We start from the raw sequence: 23,005 nt of genomic DNA on the forward strand, positions 1-23,005 counted from the left end.
TGGGAGCACGCTATGACAGGTACAGACCTCTCTGGTTGCCAGAGCCAGGGAGCACACAATACTGTGTCCCCAGCACATGAACGCCTATTCAAAACCACAGTGCAGGTTTAAAGCTGTTGGCGCAAAACCTATAAATTGTACCATGGAGTTAATGGCACAGGACCATGTTCCCCCACAGGTAGCATATATAGGAGATGGGACATATTGTGTCACCATAGGTGCGCCCCACTACCAGCATGGACAGCATAGCTGGTGTCCGGTAAGTGAGAGCAGTTTCAGCTTTAAACACGAGGCAGAAGTTCCAGTGGCCCAGGAACGAATTGTCCCCATTCCTGAACCCTCCACTGTTCACCTGACTGTAAAAGAGAATCTCACAACTTGCAAAAGTACATAGTGCATTTCGGCAGCGAAATCCCCCCTCTCCCAGAACACCTTACCAAAATAATCAAAGCAGTAATAGTCTTCCAGAAACATTTCAACACTCTGGAGCAGGAAACAGTAGAGATAGGGACTAAGATATTTGATATTGTAGTTCCACCCTGGTGGGATATTTTGAAAACATAGAGGCCCCTTCGTGGTTTAGACTGGCTTCACACATTCTCGTGGTTTGCCAGCTGGGAATAGCATTTTACCTAGTATGCACTCAGTGCAAGGGAAAAGGTCAGATACTAGAATTCCGAAACCAAAGGACCTGGAAGGAACATTATGTTAAGGTGGAGGGAGATACACCTGAATGAATTTGAGTTTTTGTATTTCTGATTAAAGATTGTTTTTTTGTGTTCTTTTATTGTTTCTTTAATAAAGATTTTTGACGTGTTGTTTTAATAAAGATGTATGTGCACCAAGTGGTGCAGGGTTGTTGGACAACCTCCATGCTTGGGTGAGTGTAAAAGACTGTAATTATTCTATGTATGCTTATGTACACTACATTTTTACAGACTGGGAAGTGCATGTGCCATGGGTATCATTAGTGTAGGTAATTACAGGGGAAGATTGACTATGGAGGGTTGGAAATTTTGCTCATCTTGTCAGGATGATACTTAAAGCGAGTTTAGTATCAACAGGGGGGAGTGTAGGGTTCTCAACATTCCCACATTCCCCAAAAGTTATGAATAAAGGGACCCTGCATGGACAAGTTATTAAAAAAGGGTACCCAAAATGGATTCTGAAACCTTGTGACCAAAATGGACAGAATTTTAAACGCAAGGCCCTGCAAAATGGCAGGCCCTGAAGCGAAACATAACATGCATAAAGCTGTGGAGAGATTTTGTAAAGCCAGACAGCTAGGGAAACACAGAATGTGCATCCTACATCTTGGAACAGAAGAAGTAAGAACGGACCTAATCAACCTTTTTGCATACATAATCAGTAAAAGCTCACAGGCAGCTGCCGAGCCAGGAAACCCGATTATTTTTCATAAATAACACACAACCAGGATATTGAAGCCATTAACACAAGGAGACCACCCCCCCCCCAGAAGGTGTTAACATAAATGACTGTAATCATTTAGACGAGCCCACCAAAAGTTAGACAAAGAATTGACCTGATTTGGCACGCAGATAAGGGGTGAAGAACCGAGTATCACTATAGGCCCATCGGTAGTGATCACTCTCTTAGTTCTTCTCTCGGTCTGTCACTTCAACCGGCTGCAACCGGCCAGACAAGACGAGATGAATCAAATGGTAAACCGGTAAAGGCAGAGAAGGGCAGCGGAAATACGCATTGGGGGACAAACAGCCTAGGTATAAGCTGGCGTTTGTGAGAATAAGTTGGCGTTCAAAGCCTTTGAGAATAACCTAGCATTTAAAGCCAGGACAGAAAAATTGGACAGTCAAGCCCATTTAAGGTTATGATGGTGTTCGAAGCATAGGTAGTGAAATCTATTTGACAATATAAACCGCCACCCGAGCCCCAATTGTCGTAAAACCCGTCGGAAACCAAACTGCCCGAGGAAGAAGAAGAAGACCCATCGCGAATCAACAAAGACATTAACGGAGGAGAAGAAAAGGGGTAATTTACTCAGATGACTCCATCGCCGTGCCCTGCGACCAAGTGACTATGGTGAACCCCAACGGACAACACGAGTGAACCTCAAATCCCATTACCAGTTAAATCAACAGGTTTCGAATTGGTGAGCATGAATTCCTGGCCCCTCATAGCTTAATCTAGTTAGGTAGTGGGGGTGGGATAAGGTTAAGGGGATTTAATGCATTTGTTTCCCTCGATGTGCCATGTGTTCCCCATTCCCATCTAAGTGTAATTGTTTTATGCCTGTAACTATATCAGTAATTCTCAGTAAGATTGTGTTGCATTGTTTTTCAATAAAATTCACGGTTTTCTTGTACCAAACCACTTTTCTACTCGATTTTCTGTATCGCTGCCTGTACCTAAGTCTGGTGTCTAGAACCCAGGGGTGTGGGAGCAATTCGAATCACTCAGGGACAGTCAGGGGCAGGGCTGACTGGGCACATGCCACCCCCCCTACAAATCCTAAGTTGATAAGGGAAGCTAGGCTGGAAATAACAGACACACTGACCACAAGCGGTCAATCTCCTTGGACATTGGAGTGGTGCCAGAGGAATGGTGGATTGCAAATGCCACACACCTGTTCAAAAAAGCAGAGTGGAATGAACCAGGAAACTACAGGCCTGGCAGTCTAAAGTCAGTGCTGGTTGGAAAAAACTACTAGAGACCATTGTCAAGACAAAATTAATTCTCATTTGGAGAAGCATAGCTTAATAACGGACAGCCATCATTTAATAGTTAAACTTAATTCACGTCTGAATAACCTGAGTTCTTTGATGAAGTAACAGAGTTGACTGATGAAGGTACTGCAGTACATGTTGTATCTATGGACTTTCAAAAGTGCCTCACCGAAGATTAATTCCGAAAATAGATGCTCATGATATTGAAGGGACGGTGGTAACTTCCGTAGTACATTGGCTAACGAATAGGAGGCAGAGACTAGTGGTGAATGGATTTTTCTGTGACTGGATAGAATATTGAAATTGTGTACACCAGGTGTCGGTATTAGGACCATTGCTTTTCTTGCAGTCTATAAATGAACTGGACTTGGGTATAGGGAATACAATTTCAAATATTGCGGGCAATATAAATTAACACAACATATTAAATAGTGACCATTATAGTAGCAGAATTCCGAAAGACATAGACATACTGGTGAAATGTGCAGACACAAGGAAAATGCAATTTAACGTGGCTATGTATGAAATGTTGGTCTTTGAGAGGAATAATATGGAGAGACAGTACAATCTAAATTGTACTATTTTGAGGGTGTGCAAGAACAGAGGGAACTGGGGTGCATATTGACTAATATTTGAAGGTGACTGGGTAAGTTGAGATGGTAGTTTAGAAAGCGTATGGGTAATTGGCTTTGTTAATAGGGGCATTGATTATATAAAAAATTAGAAAATAATGCTAAAACTTTACAAATCTCTGGTTATGCCTCGGCTGGAGTATTGGATACAATTCTGTGCACCACACTTTAGAAAGTATTATCGGGTTATAGGCAAAAAGCAGGAACATGAAACTAAATTGAACAGCTCTTTCAAAGAGCCGGCACAGGTGTAATGGGCCGAATGGCCTCCTTCTGTTCTGTATGATTATGTGATCCAGATGCGGGGTCGGTGATGCATTTCGCTTATCAGACTCACACAGCTCAACAGCAGTGGATGGAACCTGGGCTGTTTTCTTCTATTAATGGGCAGGTTCCTTCTCATTGGTGTATTTTACCAGACTGCAATTCACGGTTAACACCTTTCAAAATCTATTGGTTATTTTGAAAGAAACGTTGATTTCTGTACAAACTGTTTTCAAAGAACTAAGTTCCAGTTCTGTCGGGGTGTCGGAAGGTGCTGGAGGGTCGGCTCGGTATCTGCAAACAACATTCGGTTAATGTTCAGGTCCCGTCACTGTAACCAGCACCGGCGACGATGCCCCGGTCCTTCATGACTCTCTTTTTACTGCAGCTTCTCAAATGTGAGTCATCGTTGATTATTATTATAATATGTGCCTCATTAATATAATTATTGGTCTTTACTACTGAACACATTGAGGTGATGTGCAAAGTATATGTTGTTGTCTTGAATTTTAATCGTGTCATGTGGAGTTTTATGAGATATCGGGACTGGTTTCTCAAACGCCTTCCACCTGCAGCACTTGTACAGACAGAGCAGATTGGAGTTGTAAATCTAATTGGATTATTTAAACTGAGACTTTTAGAAGTAGAGCGCGTTCACTGATAGAATAGAGTGTATCGGAGTCTGGGGTGTAAGTGAACTCATTGAGTGTAGAACACCAGTCAAAGCTGCACCTACTGCCGACTGAACACACACACACATTTCGGTCACAGATATTTTTCACTAGAAGTGCTGTCTGACCCGGTGTGATAGAGTGAACTGAAATACTTAAAAACGTTTTTAGCAGCATTAGAATTTTGGATGAGGTTTATAAATATTGTATAAGAAAATATTAACTACTGGTGGAACCAATATTGTAACAATTAGCATTAACCATTAGAATAATTACAATTAAATACATTCTCCAAATGTTAATGTTAGTAACATTTCCTAAATCTTTGGAAAATTTGCTGTGTGAGTTTTGTTGTTTAGTTAGTGGTTATCTTCAAAGTTATGAACTTTTAATATTAAACTATTTTTTCAATTTAATACATGAATATGTACAGTCTGATGTAATAATGATGCTTTCTCAGTCTCCCTCCACCTGCTCCATTCTTTTTATACAGTGTCATGTAGAATTTAATGAGATTTTGGGACTTCTTTCTCAATCTCCTTAAACATGTTCCATAGTTTTTGCTGAGATTTTTGGTCGGTGACTCCGTTCAGTATCTTTCTGTTTCCAGTGCGTGTTTGGTTATATTTATCAACATCTATCAATAACAAATGCTGGTTTACTGACAGGGAAACGTTATCGCACTGTTATCAGATAATTTGTGAGTTTAACAAAATATATTTCTGTGGTTTAATTTATTTTATTTTATAAAACTGATTGGATTCTAAAATCCTGTTTTGTAGATAATTTAAAGAACATTTTCTACAAATCATAGAATGGAGAAAAAAATATGAAATGTATATCACTCCCTGAATCATTTTCACAAATCGCCTGCTGATCAAATTCAATCTGAAGAAAACGGGCATATTTTCTTCAAATTTGTCATTCATTGGGATCGCATGAAGTGTATATTGAAATTATTACTTAATTTGTAGAATATTCATTTGATATATATTTTCAGCTGTTTGTTTGATTTTAAGTTCCATCAACTTGAAATAGGGAATCAATTATCAATTTCTGTTGTTGACAATCAGCGCGTTCAGAATATTGTTCATCTGATTAACACTTACTTTAAATTCCCAGTCGAGATTTGTGTCAATCTTAGATTTAAATCCGAAATCGGTCACAATAACGCGGCAATTTTGCTTTATTTTGTCCCCTGCGGCTCTTGTACAGACAGAGCAGACTGGAGTTGAAATTCTATCCGGATTATTTAAACCAAGCCTACTGGAAGTAGAGCGCTTTCACTGATAGAATAGAATGTATCGGAATCTGGGGTGTGAGTGAACTCACTGAGTGTAGAACACCAGGCAAAGCTACACCTACTGCCGACTGAACCCACACATACATTTCGGTCACAGATATTTCTCACTAGAAGTGATGTCTGACCCCAGTGTTTTGCCGAGTCTGGAATTATCATGTTAGGCTGTTGAGCATTAGAGTGCTGTACAAGGTCTTTAATATTGTATAATAAGTATTAACTAGAGGTGAACCAATATTGTTTCAATTAGCATGCATGTTTAGTATTTTTAACTACACTATCCAAAAAGAATATATCACTAAAACTTCCTTCATCTCTGGGGAATTTACTGTGTGGGTGCTGTTGTTTAGTTTATCTATGGATAAGCTTTTTTCTCATAATATGTACCTCATTAATAAAATTACTGTTCTTTACTACGCATTGAAGTGATGTGGAATGTAAATGTTGTTTTCTTGAATTTTAATAGCGTCATGTAGCGTTTAATGAGATATCGGGACTGGGTTCTCCATCGCCTTCAGCCTGCAGCTCCTGTATAGACAGAGCAGACTGTAGTTGAAATTCTAATAGGATTATGTAAACTGAGTCTGTTGGAAGTTGAGCGCGTTCACTGTTAGAATAGAGTGTATCGGAGTCTGGGGTGTGAGTGAACTCACTGAGTGTAGAGCACCAGTCAAAGCTGCACCTACTGCCGACTGAACCCACACACATTTCTGTCACAGATATTTCTCACTAGAAGTGCTGTCTGACCCCCGTGTGAGAGAGTGAACTGATCTATTTAAAAAATCTTTATTGAGCATTAGCATGTTGGATAAGGTTTACAAATATTGTATAATAAAATAGTAACTAGTGGCGGAACCAATAGTGTATCAATTAGCATCAACCATTATTACAATTATAATTAAATAAAGTCTCCAAATATTGTTGTTCGTAATATTCCCTAAATCATTGCAGAAATTGTTCTGTGAGTGTTGTTGTTTAGTTAGTGAATATCTTCAAAATTATGAGCTTTTAATGTTAAACTATTTTTTGTACATTTACATGCACAGACTGATGTAATAATGACGCTTTCTCAGTCTCCGTCCACATGCCCCATACTTTTCATACAGAATCATGTAGAATGTAATGAGATATTGGAACTTGTTTCTCAATTTCCCTCCACCTGCTCCATACTATTTTTTCAGTGTCATGTAAGGTTTAATGATATTTCGGGATTTGTTTTTCAATCTCCTGCCAGATGCTCGATATTTTTTGCTGAGGTTTTTGGTCGGTGAATCCGTTCATTTTCTCTCTGTTTCCAGTGTGTGTTTGGTTATATTTATTAATCTCCACCAATAACAAATGCTGGTTCACTGACAGGGAAACGTTATCTCACTGTTATCAGATACTTTGTGAGTTTAACGAAATATATTTCTGTGGCTAAATTTATTATTTTATAAAACTGATTGGATACTAAAATCCTGTTTTGTAGATAATTTAAAGAACATTGTCTGCAAATCATAGAACGGAGAATAAAGCATGAAATGAATCTCACTCCCTGAATCATTTTCACAAATCGCCTGCTGATCAAATTCAATCTGAAATAAACAGTCATATTTTATTCAAATGTGTCATTCATTGGGATCGTATGAAGTGAATATTGAAATGCTTTATGCAAATCGAAGAATTCTCATTTAAAACATATTTTGGGTTGATTCATTTTAAATTCCATCAACTACAAATAGGGAAACTTTACCCATTTCTGTCAATGTCATTCTATTCAGATGTAAGAATATTTTACATCTGAATAGCACTTATTTTAAATTCCCAGCTGAGTCTTGAGTAAAATTTAGTTTTTAAACAGAAACCAAGACACTACCGCAGCAGTTTTGTTTTGTTTTGTCCCCCTAGGCTCCTGCACAGACAGAGCAGACTGGAGTTAAAATTCTAATCGGATTATTTATACAAAGCCTGCTAGAAGTAGAGCGCATTCACTGTTAGAATAGAGTGTATCAGAGTCTGGGGTGTAAGTGAACTCACTGAGTTTAGAATACCAGTCAAAGCTGCACTTACTGCCGACTGAACCCACATACACATTTCTGTCACAAATATTTCTCACCAGAAGTGCTGTCTGACCCCGTGTGTTTCAGTGAACTGAACTATTTTAAATAGTTTATTCAGTATTAGAACGTTGGAGAATTAATTTCAATATTGTTAAATACTAACTAGACGTGGAACCAATATTGTTTCAATTTGCATTAATTAACAGTATAATCATTGTTAAGTTTACCCTCCAAAAAATGTTACTGAAATTTCCAAACTCTCTGGGATTGTGCATATTGTTGTTTAGTCAGTGATGATCTTCAAAATTATGAACTTTTATCTGAAATTAATCATTCTATTTCATATATTTATATGTAGTGTTTAATGAGATTTCGGGACTGGTTTCTCAATCTCCTTCCTACTGCTCGATACCTTTTGCTGAGTTTGTCGGTCGATTACTTCAGTCATTTTCTCGCTGTTTCCAGTGTGTGTTTAGTTATATTTATTAATCTCCTTCTTTAACAAAATCTGGTTTACTGACAGGGAAACCTTCTCGCACTGTTATCAGATACATTTTACATTTAAAGAAATATGTTACCGTGATTCATTTTATTTGATATAATAAAACTGATTGGATACTAAAATTCTGTTTTGTAGATTTAAAGAACATTTTCTGCAAATCATAGAACGGAGAAAAAACATGAAATGTACATCACTCCCTGAATCATTTTCACAAATCGCGTGCTGATCAAATTCAATTTACAGATAATGGTGCATATTAATGTGTCATTCATTGGGATCGTATGAAGTGAATATTGCAATGTGTTATTTAATTTGTACAATTTTAATTTAATATATATTTTGGGTTGTTCATTGATTTGAAAGTTCCATCAACTTCAAATTGCAAACAATTGTTCAACTCTGTCTGTGTCAATAAACAGGTGTATTATATATTGCATCTGATTAACACTTACTTTAATTTTCAGAGGAGATTTGTGCCAAATTTAGATTTAAAATCGAAATCGAGCACAAATTCCACACCAGTTTGCTTTATTTTGTTCCCTGCGGCTCCCGTATAGACAGAGCAGACTGGAGTTGATATTCCAGTGGGGTTTAAAACCGAGCCTATTGGAAGCAGAGCGCATTCACTGTTAGAATAGAATGTATCGGAGTCTGGGGTGTAAGTGAACTCTCTGAGTGTAGAACACCAGTCAAAGCTGCACCTACTGCCGACTGAACACACACACACATTTCTGTCACAGATATTTCTCACTAGAAGTGCTGTCTGACCGCATGTGATACAGAGAATTGACCTATTTTTTCAAAGATAATTTGTTCAGCGTTGGAGTGTTGGACAAGGACTATATATATTGTAAAGTTAGATATTAACTAGAGGTGAAACCTATATTGCTTCAGTTAGTAATCATTATTAATTGAGCTCTTTTCAAGTACACTCGTCAAAAATGATGCTATTGAAATATCCTAAACCTCCCTAGGATTTGCTGTATGAGTATTTTTGTTTAGTTAATGAGGATCGTCTAAGCTATGAGCTTTTTATATTAAATTAAGCTTTCTATTTCATACATTTGGATGAACAATGTCAAGTAATAATTAATGTTTCTCAGTCTCTTTCCAAATGGTCCATAACTTTTCTACAGAATCATGTAGTGTTTAATGAGATAACGGGATATATTTCTCAATCTCCTTCCACATGTCCCATACTTTATATGCTGTGTCATGTTTTGTTTAATGAGTTATAGGGACTTGTTTCTTATTATTCCTCCAATTGCTCCATAGATTTATAAAGTGTCATGTAGTATTTAATGAGATAGCGGGATTGTTTCTCTATCTCATTCCACATGTCCCATGCTCTGGTAGCTTTGTGTAACAAATCCTGATTTTGTTTGTATATTTAACTACGGCAGATAGCGATCAGAGCACTTTGTCCTGTTCTTGTCAATATTCGATGCGTCTTTGTTGATTTTCTAACCATGGTAACTTATATCCAGGCACTAGTTAAGGGCTATGGAGATATTTTGTTAGAAATTACTCTTTGCGCTGTTGATGCTCAGAGTCGGGATTGTTTGGTGTGAGCTCCCTCTGGTGTTTTACTGGATGTTTTAACGTGCAATTAAAGATTTTCAATTCATTTGCTTCATAAACCCAACGGGAACTCATTTAATTGTGAATGTTGTTCAAGTTGGACTTGATATAGTTTAATATAAAATAATTTTTTTGTAATTCTCGACACACCTGATAATCTGACAGGAGAAGAACTTTCATATAAACGCTGTGTATTGACTCTATTTTGTAATCTCACAATCACCAATTCTAACAGAAGCGTTGAGTTTTTAAAGTTTTTGAGTAAATACAGAAAGATTATTCCCACTTGTCTGTCAATGGATAACAATAAATGATGAATGTGCAGGACAGGAGAGTGTTGGTCAGGACTGCTGAGGCTCTCCTGGAGTGGAAGCTTGTAATGCTCTGTCAACTTTTCAGAACCCGGACTTGAACGAGACCAGAGAGATTCTGTTTGGAAACTGCTCTCAATCAAGAATCCTTGACAAACGCAGCTGAGGACAAGAATCGGTGTCACGTTGTCTGTAATATATAACCTAGGGAATAGAAAGAGACCAGGTGATCTGGAGGGCAAAATATCATCAGCGGGATGGGGAGCAGGTCAACACACTGTCTCTAGTATATAACATTTAGAATAGAAAGAGACCTGGAGAACCGTGGGACACAATTTCATCAGGGGGGCTGGGAGCAGGTCAACGCACTCTCTCTAGTATATAACATTTAGAATAGAAAGAGACCTGGAGATCTGTGGGACACAGTATCATCAGGGGCTGGGAGCAGGTCAACACACTGTCTCTATTATATAACATTTAGAATAGAAAGAGACCTGGAGATCTGTGGGACACAATATCATCAGGGGGATTGAGAGCAGGTCAACACACTGTCTCTAGTATATAACATTTAGAATAGAAAGAGACCTGGAGATCTGTGGGACACAGTATCATCAGGGGGGCTGGGAGCAGGTCAACATATTGGCTGCATTTTAAAAAGGAGCAAAGATTAACCAGTAAATGAGAGGACCATTAACCGAACATCATTAACGGGTAAAATGATGGACCAATCGGTGAGGACAGGTTACAAGAGAATTCGCTCAGCTGGAACTTAATGAGGAACAGCTAGCACGGAGATAGAAGGTGTGAGCCTGTCTAACCAACGGTTCATTTTGATTTGTTTCAGGAATTTAGAAATAAAATAGGTAACAGAAACTTCCAATTACAACTTTATGGAAGCTTTGACATTTCCACATGGAAAACATTGAATTAAACTAAAAGGCTCTAAAACTCATCACACAATAGCATAATCTATAATTTAATTTAAATTATACTAATATTCCATCCTGAACTTGGCATGGGAATCCTATACTTCGCTACTTAAAATCACTGTGAGAGCGCCTTCAAATTTGGCTGCACCCAAAAGTTTGTCACCATCCCCCGCATAATTCATGATGACATGCAAGGCGTTACACTGACCAATGGATCCAACACAAACCCAATTCACGTATGGATCGGTATCAAGCAAGGCTGTGTTATGGCAACAACGTTCTTCTCAATCTTCCTTGCGGCAATGCTCCATCCCACCCTCAGTAAGTTCCCTGCTGGAGTGGAGCTAATCTACAGAACAAACGGGAAACTGTTCAACCTCCGTCACCTCTAGTCCAGATCCAAAGTTGACCCATCCCCTGTCATTGAGTTACAGTATGCAGACGATGCTTGCGTCTGCGCGCACTCGGAGGTCGACCTCCAAACCATTGTGAACACCTTCACTGAAGCTTACGAGAGCATTGACCTTACACTAAACATCCATAAGACAAAGGTCCTCTACCAAGCTGCCCCCGCCACACAGTACTGCTCCCCGATTATCAAAATCGATGACGAGGCCTTGGACAATGTGGAACACTTTCTATACCTCGGAAGCCTACTGTCAACAAAGGCAGATGTCGATAACGAAGTCCAACACTGCCAGTGTGCCAGCGCCGCCTTCGGTCGCCTGAGGAAGTGAGTGTTTGATGACCAGGACCTCAAACACAGCACCAAGCTCATGGTCTACAGAGCAGTAGTGATACCTGCCCTCCTGTAAGCTTCAGAGACATGCACCATGTACAGGAGGCACCTCAAATCCCTGGAGAGATAAAACCAATGCTGCCTCCGCAAGATCCTGCCAATCCATTGGCAGCATAGACACACCAAAGTCAGTGTTCTCGCTCAGGCCAACATCCCCAGCATCGAAGCTTTGACCATGTTTGATCAGCTCTGATGGATGGGCCACATCGTCCGCATGCCTGATACGAAACTCCCAAAGCAAGCGCTCTACTCGGAGCTCCGACACGGCAAGAGAGCCCCAGGACACCCTCAAAGCCTCCTTGAAAAAGTGCAACATCTCCACTGACAATTGGGAATCCCTGGCACAAGACCGCACAAAGTGGAGGAGAAGCATTCGGGAAATCACCGAACACCTCGAGTCTCTTTGCCAGGAGCAAACAGAAGCGAAGCACAAGCAGTGGAAGGAGCGCACGTCAACCCGAGAACTACACCCACCTGCCCCTTCAACCATCGTCGGCCCCACCTATGACAGAGACTGTAGGTCCATAATTGGACTAAGCAGTCACCTGAGAACTCATTTTTAGTGCGGAACCAAGTCATCCTCAGTTCCGAGGGACTACCTAATATGAAGATGAAGAGCACTGCAGCTGTTAAAAGAGCTGCAATGCTCATCATCACCACCGCCTGCTCAGGGCAACTACACACGGGTAAAAAATTGTCAGAGCACCGTCACCACTAATTTTCAGGGCGAAGGGGAAAGGGCAGGGGACAGGGATTAATTGGATCGCATTTCAAAGAGCCAACACAGGCAGGATGGGCCGAAAGTCCTCCATCTGTGCTGTGTCATTCTATGATTCTACGAGGAGCAGGTCCATCACCACCGCCTTCTCTGGGCACCTAAGCACTGGTAATATATAGGGCCCGTGCACTGTCACCACAAGGAGAGAGTGTGCCCAGGTGTCAGTGTGTGTTTGTGTGAAAACAATTCTCGATAAACTGTTGGCACTTTACAAATGTCAGCTTGCTACATAGATTGTATTTGAGGCTTTATAAGTAATGATGAACAGATGAAATCACAGGCCCCGTTTCAGATTTTCACAACGAGACTGGAATTGTTACCCCACAGTTCATTGTATGTGTGCGTTTTCTTTCTGACATTTTTATTAATTTCTTGCCCCAGCGAACTCTAATTCTCAATGTCTCATTTCAGGCAGACCTGGGAACAGTCAGGCTGACCCGTCAGGTAATCGCTTTTCATTTTTACTTTATCTGGTATCTCTCTGCTCTGATCCATCCCATTGAATATTAAGGCTGGGTGACAATCTCAGCGTCTTTTCGATCACCGATTAACCAGCTCCTCGTGTGTCCATCGGACGGGAAGATTGTTTCCCGTGGACTGTTACTAAAGATCTTTAATTCCAGCTGAGAGGCGGCTGCTCCCTTCATGCAGAGCGACAATAAACGGGGCCCTGAAGGGCAGAGTGTGAAGGACCGGCTCCACTGACACTGCTGCCGGTCCCACAGCAGCTCTCACTTTCCACCTCACCAATCAGTGCTGACATTAGGATCACATGACCATCCAGCCCCGCCTCTTCCTCTATTGTCTCCGGGGATTGGGGGGAATTTCTTCCAATCCTCACTGGGGCTGAGCTCGCACTACCTTGGCCAATCGGTACTGATCATGATGGACAGCTGACCATTGCAGCCACGCCTTTTTCTCAACCTCTGGAGGCTGGAATATATTCTGAGCCAATCGCCACCCCGACCCCGTGGGAGCCGCTCTGCTGCTGGGAACTTCCCGCTGACTCCCGGTTCCCTGCTCGTTTACACCGTTAATTAGTATTTTCCTCTCCCTTTTGCCATGTTTAATATTTACTCCGGGTTTTATTCGGGGCCTGGGCACAGCCTGATGTTCCCACTGATTCCTCACATGGTCCCTCTTGCCTGGTGAATGGGGGCGGTGCGTGCGCTGGGAGACTGTGGGTTTAATACACTCTAACCGCTTGATGTTATTTTTGATATTTTACAGAGACGGTGAAGCTGAGACTGGTGAATGGGGGCAGTCCGTGCGCTGGGAGACTGGAGATTCACTACAGGGGACAGTGGGGGACTGTGTATGGTGGTCTCTGGGACCTATGGGACGCCGCTGTTGTGTGCCAGGAGCTGGGCTGTGGGGCCGCGCTGTCAAGACCGGGCGGGGCTCACTTTGGGGAAGGGTCCGGACCCATTGTGACGTGGAATGTTCACTGCGGCGGGACCGAGGCCACTCTGCGGAAGTGTGATTCAGCTCAATGGGGTCACTATTCCTTGTCACACTCCTGGGATGCCGGCGTCATCTGCGCAGGTAAAAATCTTTCTTCTGTCTCTCATCTCCCACCGCCTCTGATCGTTTACGGAAGAAAGCGGAAGTAATATAAACAGTGTCTGTCCATCCCCGGAAAGCGAGAGATTATAATTCCAGTATTCCCTGGTTATTATTAAATTTATATTATTAATATTAGGATTACTGTTTGTGTTAAATTATATTACTTATCTATATATATAAATCGGTACATCTGTCTGTCTGTCTGTCTGTCTGTCTGTCTGTCATTCTGTCATTCTGTCTGTCATTCTGTCTGTCATCGCCTGTGCATCTGTCGGGCTATGCGCTTGAAAGTTACAGGGCGTACCTACGCGTGCGTTACCTCCAAAGAAAGCTTACGCTTCTGAGACGATTTTAAGCGTATTTACATTTCGGCCGGGCTAAAATCGCGCCCGCGGCATCTGAAAAACCTTCAACGTTCCGCTCATTAGCATCTCATTATCCGCTCATTAGCGACAGAGTGACCTCGAGGTCGACCAATCGTACGGCGGCTTGCTGCCGCGTGCGGCTGGGACGATTGACCAATCCTACGCTTTGGTCACCTGACGGTCGACCAATCAGTGCGTGTGTGGGCGGGCCTTATCGTTCTGAACCGAGGTGAGTAGCCGCCATCTTGCTTCCATTCTTTTTCGTGCTTTCTGCGTCTTTCTTTTCAAATATACATTTCCAGCAAAATAAAATTCAATTTATTAAATTCTTTTAAAATAAATCACTCATTGGTAAATATTTTATCTCACCTGAACATTCTTTTTCCTACCTTTGCCCGATTTTTTCTTAGGCCTGGAAGCCTGGGCCTTTCTTGCCCAGCCAGGCCCGAGCTAGGTAACTGGGCTGCTACTAAGCTCCTCACCACACCGCTCCCACCCCCCCCCCGCGTCACGTTACCTGGGGCAATGGCGTCAGCCACGAGGGTCAGGGTGCGCGCGCAGCAGGAGCAGGTGAGACTCTGTTCCGCGCTTGGCTCGGGCGGGGGGGGGGGGCGGGGACGGGGGGGCGGGGCTTGGAGAGCGCGGCTCTCGGCCGGGGGGGCGAGGCTTGGAGAGCGCGGCTCTCGGCCGGGGGGGCGGTGGCTTGTAGAGCGCGGCTCCTGGCCGGGGGGGCGGGCTTGGAGAGCGCGGCTCTCGGCTGGGGGGGCGGGGCTTGGAGAGCGCGGCTCTCGGCCGGGGGGGGCGGGGCTTGGAGAGCGCGGCGCTCGGCCGGTGGGGGCGGGGCTCGGAGAGCGCGGCTCTCGGCCGGGGGGGGCGGGGCTCGGAGAGCTGGGCTCTCGGCAGTGCGGGGCGGCACGGCAGGGTTACCCCGGCAACTGGGCGTGGCCGTGCCTGTCTCTCAGCCTCAAGCCCTCCCTTCCTCCCTCCTCCCCCGCCCTCCCTCCCCCCTCCCTTCCCCCCCGCCCCCCCCGCCCCCCTTCCCCCTTCCCTTCCCCCCCGCCCTCCCTTCCCCTGCCACCCCCTTCCCCCCGCCCTTCCTTCCCCCCCTTCCCTCCCTCCCTTCTCCCCCCGCCCTCCGTTCCCCCCACCCGCGCTCTCTACCCCGCAGTCGCTCTCTCTCTACCCCCCAGTCGCTCTCTCTCTTCCCCCCCCAGTCGCGCTCTCTCTCTCTCTCTCTCTCTCCCCCCCAGTTGCTCTCTCTCTCTCTCTTCCAACAACAACATGCCCTCGAAAAAGCCTTGGCACCGCCGGGCACTTCAGCTAATCTATATATATTAAAGGATACATCTGCCTTTCTGTCTGTCTGTCCTTTGGTGTGTCTGTCCGGCTATACACTGTAAAGTTATAGAGCATACCTACACGTGCGTTACATCAAAAGAAAGCTTACGATTCCGGAACGGTCGTAAGGGTATTTATGTTTCAGCGAGAAAAAAATTGCACCCGCGGTATCCAAAAAACTTTCAAAATTCCTCTCATTAGCATCTCATTATCCGCTCATTAGCATCGAGTGACGTCGAGGTCGACCAATCGTACGGTCGAGCGACCCGACGGTCGACCAATCACTGCGTGGTGGGGGCGGGTTCTTGGCACGTGCGGGCGGGCCCTCTTAGATTCGAGTGACGGGACGATTGACCAAACCTACGCTTCGGTGACCTGACGGTCGACCAATCAGTGCATGTGTGGGCGGGCCTTTTCGTTCTGAACCGAGGTGAGTCGCCACCATCGTGATTCCAAACTTTTCATTTCTTTTTCCCGCTTTCTGCATCTATAAAAAAAAAGATGCTTTTAAAACACATATTGTTTTTAAAAAAAGTTAATTACTTTCGAATCTTTTATCTAATCTCTTTAATTTTCCTACCTTTCCCCGTTTTTGCAGGTAGGCCTCGAAGCCTGGGTGTCTGTTGCCCGCCATGCTGGACGCTAGGCAATTGTTTTCTGGCAAGCTCCCAACACCCCTCACACACCACCCCCCCGCCCCCACCGATGGGCCCGATTTCGAATCAGTGGCCAGCCATCTTGGGAAAGGCTGGCTGGGCTCAATGCAAGCTCCTAGCGCTTCATTCGGGGTGGGGGGCGGGGCTCGGGAGGGGAGGGGGAGCGGAGAGGGTTAGCCCGGCAACTGGGCTCACCAGCCGTAATCGACCATCTCAAGCCGCTCAGGCCCAGTCCTGGAGATCGGGAGGCGGAGAGGGGAGGAGGGTTACCAAGGCAACCAGGCCCGGACAGCCGCAATCGGCCATCTCAAGCTGACTGGCCCGGCCTCGGGAGCGCGGGGCTCGGGCTGACCGGGGCGCTGCGCTCGGCATGTCAGTGTGTGGGGCGGCACGGAGCTCAGCGGAGCCATCGCCAGCAGAGGGGAGAGCCCCCTCCCTCTCCCCCACCCCCCCCTTTCCCCCCCTTTCCCCCTCCCCCCCTTTCCCACATTTCCCCCTCTCCCATCCCATTTTCCCCCATTCCCCCCCTTTCCACACCTCTCCCCCCCTTTCCCCCTCCCTTCCCACCCCTCCCCCCTTTCCCCCCTCCCCACATTTCCTCCCCCTCCCAACCCTTTCCACCCTCCCCCATTCCCCTCCTCCACCCCATTTCCCCCAACTCCCCTCCCCTTTCCCAACGCCTCCCCCCATTTCCCCCCTCCCCCCTTTCCCCCTCTCCCCTCCCCTCCCCTTTTCCCCCTCCCCTTTCCCCCTGACACTTTCCCCCCTTCCCCGCCCCTTTCTCCCCCTCCCCTATCCACCCTTCCCGCCCTCCCCTCCCTTTTCCCCCCCTTCCCCTTCCCCCCTCCCCTTCCCTTTCCCTCCCCTTCCCCCCATTCCACCCCCTCCCCCCTTTCCCCCGCTCCACTCCCCTTTCCCCCCTCCCATCCACTTTCACCCCCTCCCCTCCCCTTTCTCACCCCCTCCCCCCTTTCCCCTCCCCTCCCCTTTCCCCCTCCCCTTTCCCCCTCCCCTTTCCCCCTCCCCTTTCCCCCCTCCCCTTTCCCACCTCCCCTTTCCCACCTCCCCTTCCCTTTCCCGCCTTCCCCTTCCCCCCTCCCCTTTCCCCCTTCCCTTCCCTTTCCCTCCCCTTCCCCCCTCCGCTTCCCCCTTTCCCCCCCTTCCCCCCAGTCGCGCTCTCTCTTCCCCCCAGTCGCGCTCTCTCTTCCCCCCAGTCAAGCTCTCTCTTCCCCCCAGTCGCGCTCTCTCTTCCCCCCAGTCGCTCTCTCTCTTCCCCCCAGTCAGTCTCTCTTCCCCCCAGTCACTCTCTCTCTTCCCCCCGTCGCTCTCTCTCTTCCCCCCAGTCACTCTCTCTCTTCCCCCCAGTCGCTCTCTCTCTTCCCCCCTGTCGCTCGCTCTCTTCCCCCCAGTCGCTCTCTCTCTCTCTTCCCCCAGTCACTCTCTCTCTCTTCCCCCCCAGTCGCTCTCTCTCTCTTCCCCCCAGTCGCTCTCTCTCTTCCCCCCAGTCGCTCTCTCTCTTCCCCCAGTCGCTCTCTCTCTTCCCCCAGTCGCTCTCTCTCTTCCCCCCCAGTCGCTCTCTCTCTTCCCCCAAGTCGCTCTCTCTCTTCCCCCCAGTCGCTCTCTCTCTTCCCCCCAGTCGCTCTCTCTCTCTCTTCCCCCCAGTCACTCTCTCTCTCTTCCCCCCCAGTCGCTCTCTCTCTCTTCCCCCAGTCGCTCTGTCTCACTCTTCCCCCGAGCCGCTCTCTCTCTCTCTTCCCCCCAGTCGCTCTCTGTCTTCCCCCCAGTCACTCTCTGTCTTCCCCCCAGTCGCTCTCTGTCTTCGCCCCAGTCGCTCTCTCTCTTCGCCCCAGTCGCTCTCTCTCTTCGCCCCAGTCGCTCTCTCTCTTCGCCCCAGTCGCTCTCTCTCTTCGCCCCAGTCGCTCTCTCTCTTCGCCCCAGTCACTCTCTCTCTTCGCCCCAGTCGTTCTCACTCTATCCCCGAGTCGCTCTCTCTCTTCTCCCCAGTCGCTCTCTCTCTTCCCCCCAGTCGCGCTCTCTCTTCCCCCCAGTCGCTCTCTCTTCCCCCCAGTCGCTCTCTCTCTTCCCCCCAGTCGCTCTCTCTCGTCCCCCCAGTCATTCTCTCTCTTCCCCCCCAGTTGCTCTCTCTCACAATTCCAACAACAACATGCCCTCTCAAAAGCCTCGGCACCGCCGGGCATCTATATATATATAAAAGGATAGATCTGTCTGTCTGTCCTTCGGTGTGTCTGTCCAGCTACACACTCTAAAGTTATAGAGCATACCGACACGTGCGTTGCATCAAAAGATAGCTTACGATTTCGGTACGGTCATAAGCGTATTTACTTTTCGGCGAGACAGCAATTGCGGCCGTGGTATCAAAAAAAGTCCAAACTCCGCTCATTAGCATCTTATTATCCACTCATTAGCATAGAGTGACATTAAGGTCGACCAATTGTACGGTCGAGCGACCCGATGGTCGACCAATCGCTGCGTGGCGGGGGCGGTTTCATCGCGCATGCGGGCGGGCCCTCCTAGTGTCAAGTGACAGGACGATTGACCAATCCTACCCTTCGGTGACCTGATGGTCGACCAATCGGTGCGTGTGTGGGCAGGCCTTATCCTTCTGAACCAAGGTGAGCTGCCACCATCTTGATTCCAAACTTTACATTTCTTTTTCCCACTTTCTGCGACTATTAAAAAAAAAGTTGCTTTTAAAGCAAATATTTTTTTTATTTAAAGTTAATTACTTTCTAAATCTTTTATCTAATCTCCTTAATTTTCCTACCTTTCCCAGTTTTTGCAGGTAGGCCTCGAAGCCTGGGCGTCTGTTGCCAGCCATGCTGGACCCTAGGCAAGCTCCTCCCACCCATCACCCCCACCCCCCGCTGGGCCCGATTCCGAAACAGCGGCCAGCCATCTTGGTAAAGGCTGGCTGGGCTCACTGCAAGCTCCTGGCGCTTCATTCGGGGGGGGGCGGGGCTCGGGAGGGGAGGCGCAGCGGAGAGGGATACCCTGGCAACCGGGCTCGCCACCCGCAATCGGCCATCTCAAGCCGCTCAGGCCCAGGCCCGGTCCCGGAGATCGGGAGGCGGAGAGGGAAGGAGGGTTACCAAGGCAACCGGGCCCGGCCAGCGGCAATCGGCCGTCTCAAGCCACCTGACCCAGCCTCGGGAGGGCGGGGCTCGGGCTGACCGGGGCGCTGCGCTCGACATGTCAGTGCGTGGGGTGGCACGGAGCTCAGCGGAGCCATCGCCGGAAGAGCGGAGAGGGTCTGCTGGCTCCCCCCTCACTTTCGCCCCCCCGCCTTGCCCCAACTCCTCCACCCCTCCCCTCCTCTCCCCCTCACCCCCTCCCCTCCCTCTCCCCCTCTCCCCCTCCCCTCCTCTCCCCCTCCCATCCCCCTCCCCCCGCTCCCCCCCTCTCCCTCCCCCCTCCCCACTCCCCCTCCCCTCCCCCCCGCCTTCTCCCCCTCCCCGCCTTCCCCCCACCCCCTTCACCCCGCCCGCTCCCCTCCCCTACCCTCCTATCCCCTTTCCCCCTCCCCCTGCCCCCCTCCCCTCCCTTTCCCCCTCCCCTCCCTTTCCCCCTCCCCTCCCTTTCCCCCCTCCCCTTCCCCCCTCCCCTTTCTCCCCCCCTCCACCCTCCCCCTCCCCTCCCCTCTTCCACCCCTGCCCCCCTCCCCATTCCTCCCTCCCCCTCCCCTTCCTCTCCCCCTCCCCCCTCCTTCTCCCCCTCCCCACCCCCTCCCCTTTCCCCTCCCTCCACGCCTCCCCCCTTCCCCCCTCCCCTCCTCCCCTCCCCCTTCCCTCTCCCCTCCCCCCTTCCCCCATTCCCTCCCCTTTCCCCCCTCCCCTTTCCCCCATCCCCTCCCCTCCTCCCCTTCCCCCCTTCCCCCCATTCCCCCCTTTCCCCCCTTCCTTCCCCCCAGTCGCGCTCTCTCTTCCCCCCAATCGAGCTCTCTCTTTCCCCCAGTCGCGCTCTCTTTCCCCCAGTCGCTCTCTCTCTTCCCCCCAGTCGCTCTCTCTCTTCCCACCAGTCTCTCTCTCTCTCTTCCCCCCAATCGCTCTCTCTCTTCCCCCCAGTCGCTCTCTCTCTTCCCCCCAGTCGCTCTCTCTCTTCCCCCCGTCACTCTCTCTCTTCACCCAGTCGCTCTCTCTCTTCCCCCCAGTCGCGCTCTCTCTTCCCCCAGTCGCTCACTCTCTTCGCCCCAGTCGCTCTCTCTCTTCCCCCCAGTCACTCTCTCTCTCTCTTCCAACAACAACATGCCCTCAAAAGACCCTCGGCACTGCTGGGCACTTGAGCTAGTTATTATATATAATAAACACCCCCACCGGGAGCAGTAAATACCTGACACTCGGCACATTTACAATGCAGACAGAACAAGTTTCCATTGAGATTTGCCCCAAAGCCGCAGTGATTGAGCTGACTGGCTGGAAATGTCACAATCTCAATCCAACTCTCCATTCTCAACCCAACAGCCGCTACCGGGCATGCGCCGTGAGCCCGGCTGTGCGCCTGCGCTAATCGCTTGTTGTGCGATCTGATATTATCCACAGACTGTGAATCTGAGACTGGGGAGGGAGGTTTCTCAGCCTCGGGGAGCCTGGGCAATGGGTCCGCGGTTACTGTGGGCAGCACGGGAGGAACTACACTGTAAGACCCCACAGCTGCCTGAATTTACTATTTTGACACTTAGATAGATAATGAAACGGCAATAAGGACAGAATCTTAGACAAGATCAGTAAACGGTTCCAATAAATACACACCATCCCATGGAACTGCTGGTAAAAGAGTGGAGAATTCTCCTGCAAGCCTTGCCCATATCTCACGCCCCATCACTGTTAACACAGATGTATTATCTATTTACTCCATTTGCTGATGGTGGCATCATGCTGTGCTCAACATGTCCCTGAAAAATGCCGGTATAGAGACTGGTGAATGGATGTTAATTTCCCAGAAGGATTATATTAGAACAATTCACCCAACAAGTAAGTACACAGAGGTGTACAGGACCGGGAATACCTGGATATCTGGAGCTTCTGCTGCTCCTGGATATTTCCCAGCCCTCGGTCCGTTTTTCTTCAGGTCTTTATCCATGTCATTCTTGAATTTGCCGAATCTGATTACTGCATATCTCGCGATTCAGTTTAAGTCCTCCCACTACTCAGCACTCTGAAAGATCCGTCCGTGTGAGTGAGCTAAACGCCTCACCAGCCCACAATAATTAGACACTTCCTCTATTTTGTGACCGAAACATTTGATTTAATTTCATCAACATTTCACCGTCTTAGTGCCGATAATGTTGCCGTCCCTGGATTAAATTTTCAACGTTCAAATGAAAACCACCGGATAGATGGGACTATCTAAAAACATTCATAATATACATGGCGATAAGACAGGAATTGATAACAACAACATTTCCCCTCACATGTTGACACAATGAAGCCAGTGTTTAAGGTCTGTCTCACCTGACTAAATAAACAGGACAATCGGATTATTGATGAGATTACAGAAACTCTCACCACATTTTAATATAAAGCGCCTTAAATTGCTCACTGTTTATTTCAATATAATTGGCAGGAAGTGCCAAGCCCAGACTGGTGAATGGGAGCAGTCCCTGTGCGGGGAGACTAGAGATTTACGGGACTGGAACCTGGAGCACAGTTTGCGGTGATGGGACCTGGTTCTTACCGAATGCGGAAGCTGTTTGTAACGAGCTGGGCTGTGGCTCTGCAGCAGCAGCGCCGCTTGATGCTCACTTTGGAGAAGGATCAGGGCCTGTTATTGGTCCGCCTGGCTGCGGACACGAGCGGGATGTTGGAGTAATCTGTTCAGGTACAAACTGATTGTTATGGAAACATACGGGTTACCAACAAGTAGTGTGCGGCCGCCTCGAGTCGATAGCGAAAGATTAGAAATATTCTCATCTCGATAAACGGGAGCGGGGGGGAGGGGAAATTTAAACAGCGTTTAGTTTTACATTTCTTCACTTTCAGTTGAAAAGACAGAATGTTCTACACATGGCCGTTCTAATTCACTGCTAACATTGGCTGATTTGTCCAATCATAAGTTAGTTGCTATTTTTCAATCCTATTACCTTGACGGGACACTACAGATAGGTCAGTGAACCGCGACTCTTAGACGGAATGTTCAATTTCCTCCCACGTGCAGCTAAAATGTCTTGATCAGTGCAGAGAATAGGGCAGTTTCACAGAGCTGAGAAGGGGTCGGCATTTGATCCCCCTGCTGCTGAGCGGGCCCTCACTGCACCTGCTATTGTTTGTGCCGGCGCTGCACCTTGTGCCCAGCGGTCTCAGTGCCTTTAATAAAGTTCCTGTTGTGTGGACTTTCCTTATATCTCCTGTTGAGTGGTTTTCACTGCACCAGCTATTGACTGGGGTTTCCCTGCACCAGCTATTGACTGGGTTTTCCCTGCACCAGCTGTTGACTGGGTTTTCACTGCACCAGCTATTGACTGGGGTTTCCCTGCACGAGCTATTGACTGGGTTTTCCCTGCACCAGCTGTTGACTGGGTTTTCACTGCACCAGCTATTGACTGGGGTTTCCCT

The 23,005-nt window shown here is 47.3% G+C and overlaps 1 pseudogene; it reads left to right on the forward strand.

The window, feature by feature from the left end:
- Positions 1-3,953: 3,953 nt before the first annotated feature.
- LOC147098150 (scavenger receptor cysteine-rich domain-containing protein DMBT1-like) overlaps positions 3,954-23,005 on the forward strand; it is a 53,560-nt pseudogene continuing 34,508 nt past the window's right edge.

This window comes from Somniosus microcephalus, chromosome 30, assembly GCF_052327205.1.
Source record: "Somniosus microcephalus isolate GS21.2 chromosome 30, FLI_Smic_1.0, whole genome shotgun sequence".
NCBI lineage: Eukaryota > Metazoa > Chordata > Chondrichthyes > Squaliformes > Somniosidae > Somniosus > Somniosus microcephalus.